The sequence below is a fragment of the Plutella xylostella genome, chromosome 30, assembly GCF_932276165.1.
Source record: "Plutella xylostella chromosome 30, ilPluXylo3.1, whole genome shotgun sequence".
Classification (NCBI taxonomy): domain Eukaryota; kingdom Metazoa; phylum Arthropoda; class Insecta; order Lepidoptera; family Plutellidae; genus Plutella; species Plutella xylostella.
In genome coordinates, this window is record NC_064010.1 from 3,563,545 (window position 1) to 3,571,535 (window position 7,991).

Genomic DNA, 7,991 nt, shown 5'->3' on the forward strand with positions numbered 1-7,991 from the left:
GACTTCTGGATAGATACAAATAGGCAGAAGCGGGCTGGTGATGATGATGATGATGATTATCAAATAACTAAAACCTGACAATAGATCTCACTTCAAAAATAATAAATTCTTATCAAATAAAAAATATACACCTACCTTCAAATTTGTTCTATGGTTCTTTGTTCAAATTATTGATTTTTCATTAGGTAAATAAATACTTCTATAGAATCTATGCTATAGTAATTATTCAAAGAATAAAGTAGATACATACTTAAATAAACTTTTCAAAGATGATTTATTGTAGTATCTACCTATATGGCAGAGAAGATTATTTGACTTTGAGTTTAAAAACAAGTAACAGCGCAGGGAAAGAATTGATTGACGGAGAAATTTACTCTAATAAGTGTCAAGATATCACAAATAAGGGTCCTAGATACTTAAACTAAATCATTTCTGGTCCTATATTGCTCAATAAATACAAATGGCTTGAAGGTAGATCAGATTCCTGTCCAATTTGCATATTTTCAGAAAGTTATGTAAATTCTTACCCATAGAAGTGTTTGTTTCCTTGTTAAATCAATAAATTCTTACTATACGGATATAGTAGGAATAAAGTTAGCTAGGATATATTTATTACAACTATTTATAATATATTTGAATAAGTTTATATAATATTCACTATTTCATAACAATTATCCTATATTCCAATAAGATCAAAGAATATTCACTATTTCATATTATATATTTAATCTTTTAAAATAATACCTAAATCACTTCCCACTTGGCTACAAAATTAGAGTCATATTATTATATTTTCAAATACTTATCTATTATGAAATTCATGATTTAATAAAGTTACTATACTGTAAATTATTGAACTATTCTAGTTTCAGTTAATTTATGATTATAAATATGATTGTCCCTTTAGCTTTGACAACATGTATTCATGTTGATTTATTTACATGAAATAAATATAAAACATGTAAATATATAAGGTTAGGAGCAAGGGAAGTGATTAATAAGTTGGTCGGAGGAATGTCCAAGTCAATGGTTGTGTTCCACGAGGGCTCCGATTGAATATTTGCTATTATTTATCTATTTTAGAGTCTTATATATTGATTCAATCGGGTGTAGTGATCAAGGCCTACAAAGCGTATGGAGGGGCTTCCCTTATTAACCAACACCAAAAAACATTATTATCTATATTATTATCTTTATGTACTTACCTGTAAATATGTATTTATCGTACAAATAAAAGTTATACATCAAAGTTGTAGTATATAGGTCAATAATTATAGGCAGGTAGGAAGTATGTAATCAGTTCTAGGTCATAGTTTTATTTAATTCACTATCTTTCGTTTATTGGGTTACAACACAACGTAGGGTTTCCCTGGATGTTTCATGGCCAATTCAAAGCAGTATTTGTTTCACTTTTATTTCACTCAAGTAAGTTTTGTTGTAGTTTCAAATATCTTCTAGTAAATCCATTAGGTAGGAGTTAGGTAGGCAGGCGGTAGGGCGAAACGTTACAATTTGGTACCGCAAAGACCAGGATATTAGATACTGTTAGGGAATTTGCTTCATATCTTCATGTTAGATGTCAGGCAGCTAGTTTTCTGTTCTTTTATCTGAAATTTTACAAGTTAATTTGATTAATATAGTACTTATTAACAAATAAATCACAATATTGAACACTCATTTGCATAGTATATAGGTAACTTACGTTTGTCTCGAAAAAACATTAAGTTTTGTTGTTTGCCTTTGAGATTAGTAAGTAAATATTTACTCAATATGGCGGTTTTCACATAAAGGCATTTCTTTTAATGTTATGGCTAGAAGAAAGTTTCAATAGTTTGTTTTGAAAAAACTTTATGCAGCATTGCACCACAAACAATAAAAGACAAAAGGTTATTTTTTTTAACAGAGTAACTTTTATTGCGTCTCAGACAAGTATAATATTTGGCAGTGTGCTGTGTGCATTATTTTACATTACATGAAAATCACTGCAAGTTATAATTTTTCACTTTACTCGTACTAATACTCTCAATATGTTTACGTTATAATAAGTCTCTTGTTCGTAATGATTTGTTACATACTAGGGGTAGGAAAGTGATTATATCCTTGATATAATCACAATTTGTTGCCGTGGAGTGATCGAACTTATAAACGAAAGAATTATTTATCATGAAATAGGAAGCGCAAGAGGCTAGGTTTTGTATTGGAACGGAATGTAATAGGGAAGCATTTGTGAAGATAGATAGGTAGGTAGTTGATAAAGTTAGGATGAGGAAATGGAAATAATCCATTTATTAAAATGTACTTAATAAGTAGGGGTTGTAGTAATGTTATGTAGCTCATTAAAAAATTACAAAAGATTAGGGGTTGTATGTGGCTATGCTCCTCATGGAGAGGAAATAATAATCATCATCAGCAGGGGTTGTATATGTATATGTATTTAAGATATGCTCCTCGTGGAGTAAGGGGAAATAATCATTATCATCATCAGGGGTTGTTTGTGTGTAAGACTGTTTCTCGTGGAGTTGGAGGATATAATCATCATCATCGTCAGGGGTTGTGTGTGTATAAGACTATGCTTCTCGTGGAGTTAAGAGGATATAATCATCTTCTTATTCAGAACATTATCTATAATTTTTAATAGGTAGGTACCTACTTACCTTTAAAGAGAATAACATCAAACATAGTTGTATAAAGACTGATTTATCTGTAGGTAGGTCATATTAGTGTTGCTCTGAATCACTATGAACGATCTCTCTGATTATGTAGCTGATTAGGGAATTATTAGTGAATAGGGGTTGTAGGTAAAATAATGATATGGTCTTATTTTAGGTAAAAGCAGTAAATTTATTAAAATAAAAAATTATAAAAAAAAAACAAATGTAACGAAAAGACGGCGCATTTTAGTCCTTATGAACAACCTGAAATTATTAGAATAGATATAGACATTCTGGCTCAGGTAGATGAGGGGTGGGGATTTTGGTCTGGAGGTGCGGTCGGCTGCATTGGTGGATCGAGGAGTTTGCGTGGCGGGGCTTGTATGATTGGTGCTGGATTGGACTGGCCTGGTTGGGGGGGGATCGGTAGTTATAGCAACTAGTCTATAATTATTAATCATCCTTTTGGCTGGGTTGGTTCAGTTTGGTATTGGTTGTATGAGTTTTGTTGTGCGGGTTCTTTGGTTTGTTGATGTGGTTGATTGTGCTTCTGGATTGGATCTTTGCTTGTCATCGACTAGGTGCTTAAAAACTAGGCTCTAAAATTACTATACTTGAATGTTTGAAAGAGTAGATAATATATTATACAACATAGATCATAGGAGTTGGGATAGAACTGTAACACTATCTATGCTAACATCTTAACTTAGAGTAACCGGAAAGGCCCAAATCTAATTATCAGATTCCAGAGAGCCAATTAGTAGCAGATGTTATAAGACATTCTCCTAAACAAATACAATGAGTTACAGTTAATAAAGAAAAGAAAATATAACATTAATCTCATTTGAAAGAAAAAATAATAAAAAATATTTTGTAATGAAAGGGTAGCGGTCAGACATAACAATAGATTTAGAAAACAATTAATGTGGAGGAAGTTACTGTTGTTGATAAAGTGTTATTCCAGGTAAAGTAGGCTTGGTCCTCATTTAGTATCAATATATTCTTTGTAAGTTAAGAATTATGTGGGTAGTTTAGTTGTTCTTATTTTGAGTGCCGTTGCAATCCACTTCTTTACCTCAGTCAGGATGTTTACTTCATAGTATATAGTCTCAGAGTTAAGTTGTCAAATATGGGTCATCATCGTCATCATCATCAGCATTCAAAAAGTATGTCATATCCTGAAAAGAAGAATAGAATTTAATTAGAAAAGCTAAGTATTGTGATGATTTACATAATTATAAAAATTCAGGAAATTACTATTTAGTTCAATATAACTTAAGTAGACTAATAGGATAATACATTTAGGGAATGGTTTTATGAATGGTAATCAATATTGGATCTACAGGGGTATGATTTTCATAGCAATCTAACAAAATCTAAGTACAGGGTAGTATAATTAAAATTGGATTACAACATATGTAGAAAAGAAATAGGTACTTACTTATTGTAGAATAGTAACTTTGGTATATAATTAGTGAGGGATTGTGAATGTTTTGTCACAGTGGATGGTTTGATCAGTGGTTTATCATGGGTTTTAGTTCAACAAAGAGTGTAGTTGGGTTTGCATTGTTATGTTTGGTCCTGAAATAAAACAAATAATGATATAGGTATAATTCAAATAAAATTATGTAAATATAGGAGTTGGAGACCAAATGATTAGGATAGGTACTTATTTAAAAGGTGAGGGGTTGACAATAAGTTAAAATATGTTGGTTAGTCTTGTCAGTATCAATTAAAAACTGTATGGGAGATATTTAATTGAGTTAGATTTTTATAACAATAGGTCTATTATAAACACAAGATCCGTAAAACAGAGCTATTGTATGTATAAATGACTAACAATTCAGAGGTTGTTTATTTTGAATCACGATAATTTGGGCATGAGGACTTAGTTTAGTAGCATGTATACAGGGTATTTGAAAGAATAATGACACTTACCTGTAAGATTCACTCATTATTTTAGAGTTTCGTAAGTTTAATCGGGTAAACTTTAGATTTCTTCGTGCGATCGATTGTTGTTGAACACAACGATGCATGCTTTTGTTTTGATTAGTGCGGAAAAAAAAACAGCCAAACAGGTTAAGGTTATGTCAGGTTGACATTGACAGTTTAGTTTAATAAATTTGACAGTTAGACAGGTAAGGCACATTTACACAAACAGCCTAGAATAAGGATAATGGAGACCGTGTTTTTAAAATAGGGGTTGTGAAGGAGAGTTGTAAATCTCAGAAATATTTTTAGTTACCTAGTAACATTATTTTCGACTTAGGTAGTTACTGAGGGTAGAAAATGGTTGAAGTAGAAGTAGTAGTTAGACATATTTGATAAAATAAAACTATTTATAGTATTAGTATTAGTGTAATAGGTTGTAGAAAAAAAACTAGATGGCGGTATTTTAATGTTTTGGTATCGATGGAATATTGGGGTGGATTTGTCTGTTACATGAGAGTAGGAACTTTCAATTTTGGTAAAATTGATCTGATATAATTTTCTTTTATTGAGAAAACAAAAGGGTAGGGTATTTACATAGCCATTTCCCGGGGATTATGTCGTGATTATAATGTTTCGAAAAACTGAAAGAGCAAAGAATGTGGAAGGAAGAAAAGTACGTTAAAGGTCATTTTACAGTCTGAATGGTAATAATGTTAAAGGTACCTGGCCAGGTCTTACATAGTTGATTAAAGAATGATGAAGAATGAAGTTTTAATTATTTGATAATTGAGTGCGATTTATAATCATGACAAATACAACTGGGAAATGAAGGGTTTATTGATACTTCGTTCAGACACACACACACACACATTTATAAGGGAAACTTTGGTATATTGTTTCTGTAAAACTTGATTGAGTAGTTACCTATTATATAGGTACTTATTTAGCTAAAAAAGAAATTTATTCCAAAAGTTACCTTTATTTCACAAATATTTTCCAAATGATCAACTAATGTAGATACAAGAATTATTGCTACTTATGTAATAAGTATTTTAATAAAAATTTAAAAATAATAATACTGAGTAAAATCTTAAAAGAAAAAAAAAGATTTTTATAAATAAATAGTTAACTTTTTTTTAAAAACTACTAACTTAATAATATGTGGGGATATCTCCCACTCGACCATCCGACCCTAAATTAGGCAGAGCCTGCAATATGGGTATCGGACCGTCAGTTAGTAGTGTGCAAATTGGTTCAAGTAATTTACACACCATACACTCTTAGTCTTGCTTTTGTAGTAAATTGGCGAAGAAAGGCGGTTCTACTCGGGCACAAACGTGGTACAAACGCTTTAGTCGATTTATTATTGAAGTTAGCTATGCACGCATTAACACATGAGACGTCTATACAGGCTATAGATGTTTTTACAAAGTACCTTTTACAGACTCCACACGACACACTACACTTTACACAAAAAAAAAAAACAATTACTTTGAAACAATTTGCTTAGAAAAATATCTACATAACAAAAGTTGATCATGACGGAAAACAAATACACTTTACACCAAAAACACATTCTGATCGAAGTGTAAATAAACTAGATATATTTTCTTTTCAATTTAGGTAGGTAAATGATAGAAAAGAAAATTAATAATTAGATACATGATATTTTATTGATTTAATCAGTGGGGAGGAAGAAGGCCTTGATGTTTATTAGAGTGGCGTGAATCAGAGAAAGAGGATGAGAGTTGTGGTGAATTGAATATCTAGGAATCTAAGTATTGGAAAAATAATACGTAGTTACAAACATATAGTTAAGCGAAAGTGGCTTTAGTAAAATATCATGGCTGTTCTCCTGCACTGAAGGAAAGATTCCGATTTCACCTTAATGACACAACACTATACAAAAGAGAATATTTATGAAGATTTTGGTGTTAGGATAGGACAGCATAGTCAAATTATACTGTTGTATGTACAGTATCTTCATAATATTCTATACTCAACATGTACTTACTTACTTAAAAAAAAAAATATATATTTTCAACACAAATTTTGTCATTTTGCTGAATTGGAGAGGGACTGAAAAGTTGTGAATCAGTTGTAAACATGAATGCAATAATGGTTCGCAATAATAATTCTCTTTCTAGTTTTGGTAAAATGATAAGTAATAATTCTACACTCTACATCAAGCTCGGAGATTGGTGGACATTGTTCCTGGGGATTGTTAGATTGAGACTTGAACTTTATTAATTTCTATTGATGATGCATCGTCGAAAACATAGGGCGTGGGAGAGTTCGTGCTCTAAGAGGGCGTGTTAAAGATGCTACAAAATTCTTAAAAATAAATTTAAGGTTCTGTGGTTTCTCATTTAGCATTGGATCCTTCTGATCGACAGGGTATCCCCTTGTTCCCGGTTTATTGGAGCATGAATAATCTACTAAGTATTCGATCAATAGTTATGTAAATAATAAATAATAATAGGGATGGTCGTTGATTTTTGATAATTTCTGGGGATCTTGTTGGCAAATCATCTGAGTCATTTTACACTCACACACACAGACATATTGAGGTGATGATCGGAATTTCCTTTTACAAATTTTTCATCGTTTAAATTCTATGAATTTGATATTTGCGAAAATAAAGGGTGGTGTATATTATTGTGTATATTTTTTCCATATCTCAATTATATAATATACTTGCGATACTACAAAAATATAAGGGGTTGAATGTAATGTTCCATCGATGCCGAAACATTAACTATTTCGCAAATAATGAATTTAAACTACGACTGGATGTTCCGAGGGATTTGTTGCGCTTTGGAAGGGTTTTCCCGTGGGATTTTTGGAAAAGTTGTCTATTAAATCATTCAGGGTGTCGGCTAACTTCGTGCCAAGCTTCGTTGTACCGATTTCGGATCACAGAATAATCAAGATAATTATTCTGAGTGAAGGTGAGCCTTAATATTGATATCGGCGAGTTGAGGGTAGAGGATAATATCCACGTAAGCGAGCAGCGCGTGGGCACTTTGCACTTTTGTGTGAGCAGCCGTGGTGAGGAGACGGTCAGATGGAGGGAGTGATCGGTGCCGTGGAAGCTTGAGGACCAGGCGCGTGGAGCCGAGGCGGAACACCGTGTGCGAAGCTAAGTCACCTTTCTACTTACTTTTTGTCTCTTGTATATGATTGAGAAGTTATACACTTTATTTCTTGAAGGACGCTAACCCACGGCTGCAATTTCCATCACACTGGTATAGGGATTAGATAGGTACACTACAGGTCTTCTACCTCGCTCATTCAGTATTTAGCTAGCTAGAGAAAAACCTACACATTACACATTCTCTAGCTTTGGTTCAACTTATTTTAGTTTAGAATAGGGACTTCTGGATAGATACAAATAGGCAGAAGCGG

General features: G+C 32.2%; 2 long non-coding RNA genes across 2 annotated transcripts; both read right to left on the reverse strand.

Moving 5' to 3' along the window:
* Positions 1–1,285: 1,285 nt before the first annotated feature.
* LOC125491042 lies at positions 1,286–1,832 on the reverse strand. Its single transcript, XR_007268077.1, has 2 exons — positions 1,703–1,832; positions 1,286–1,607 (listed from the first exon to the last, which is right to left on the reverse strand). It is a non-coding gene; the product is annotated as an uncharacterized LOC125491042 (long non-coding RNA).
* Positions 1,833–2,050: 218 nt separating this feature from the next.
* On the reverse strand, positions 2,051–4,677 carry LOC119691985. The gene is made up of 3 exons (XR_007268075.1): positions 4,590–4,677; positions 4,093–4,232; positions 2,051–3,829 (listed from the first exon to the last, which is right to left on the reverse strand). It is a non-coding gene; the product is annotated as an uncharacterized LOC119691985 (long non-coding RNA).
* Positions 4,678–7,991: the final 3,314 nt, after the last annotated feature.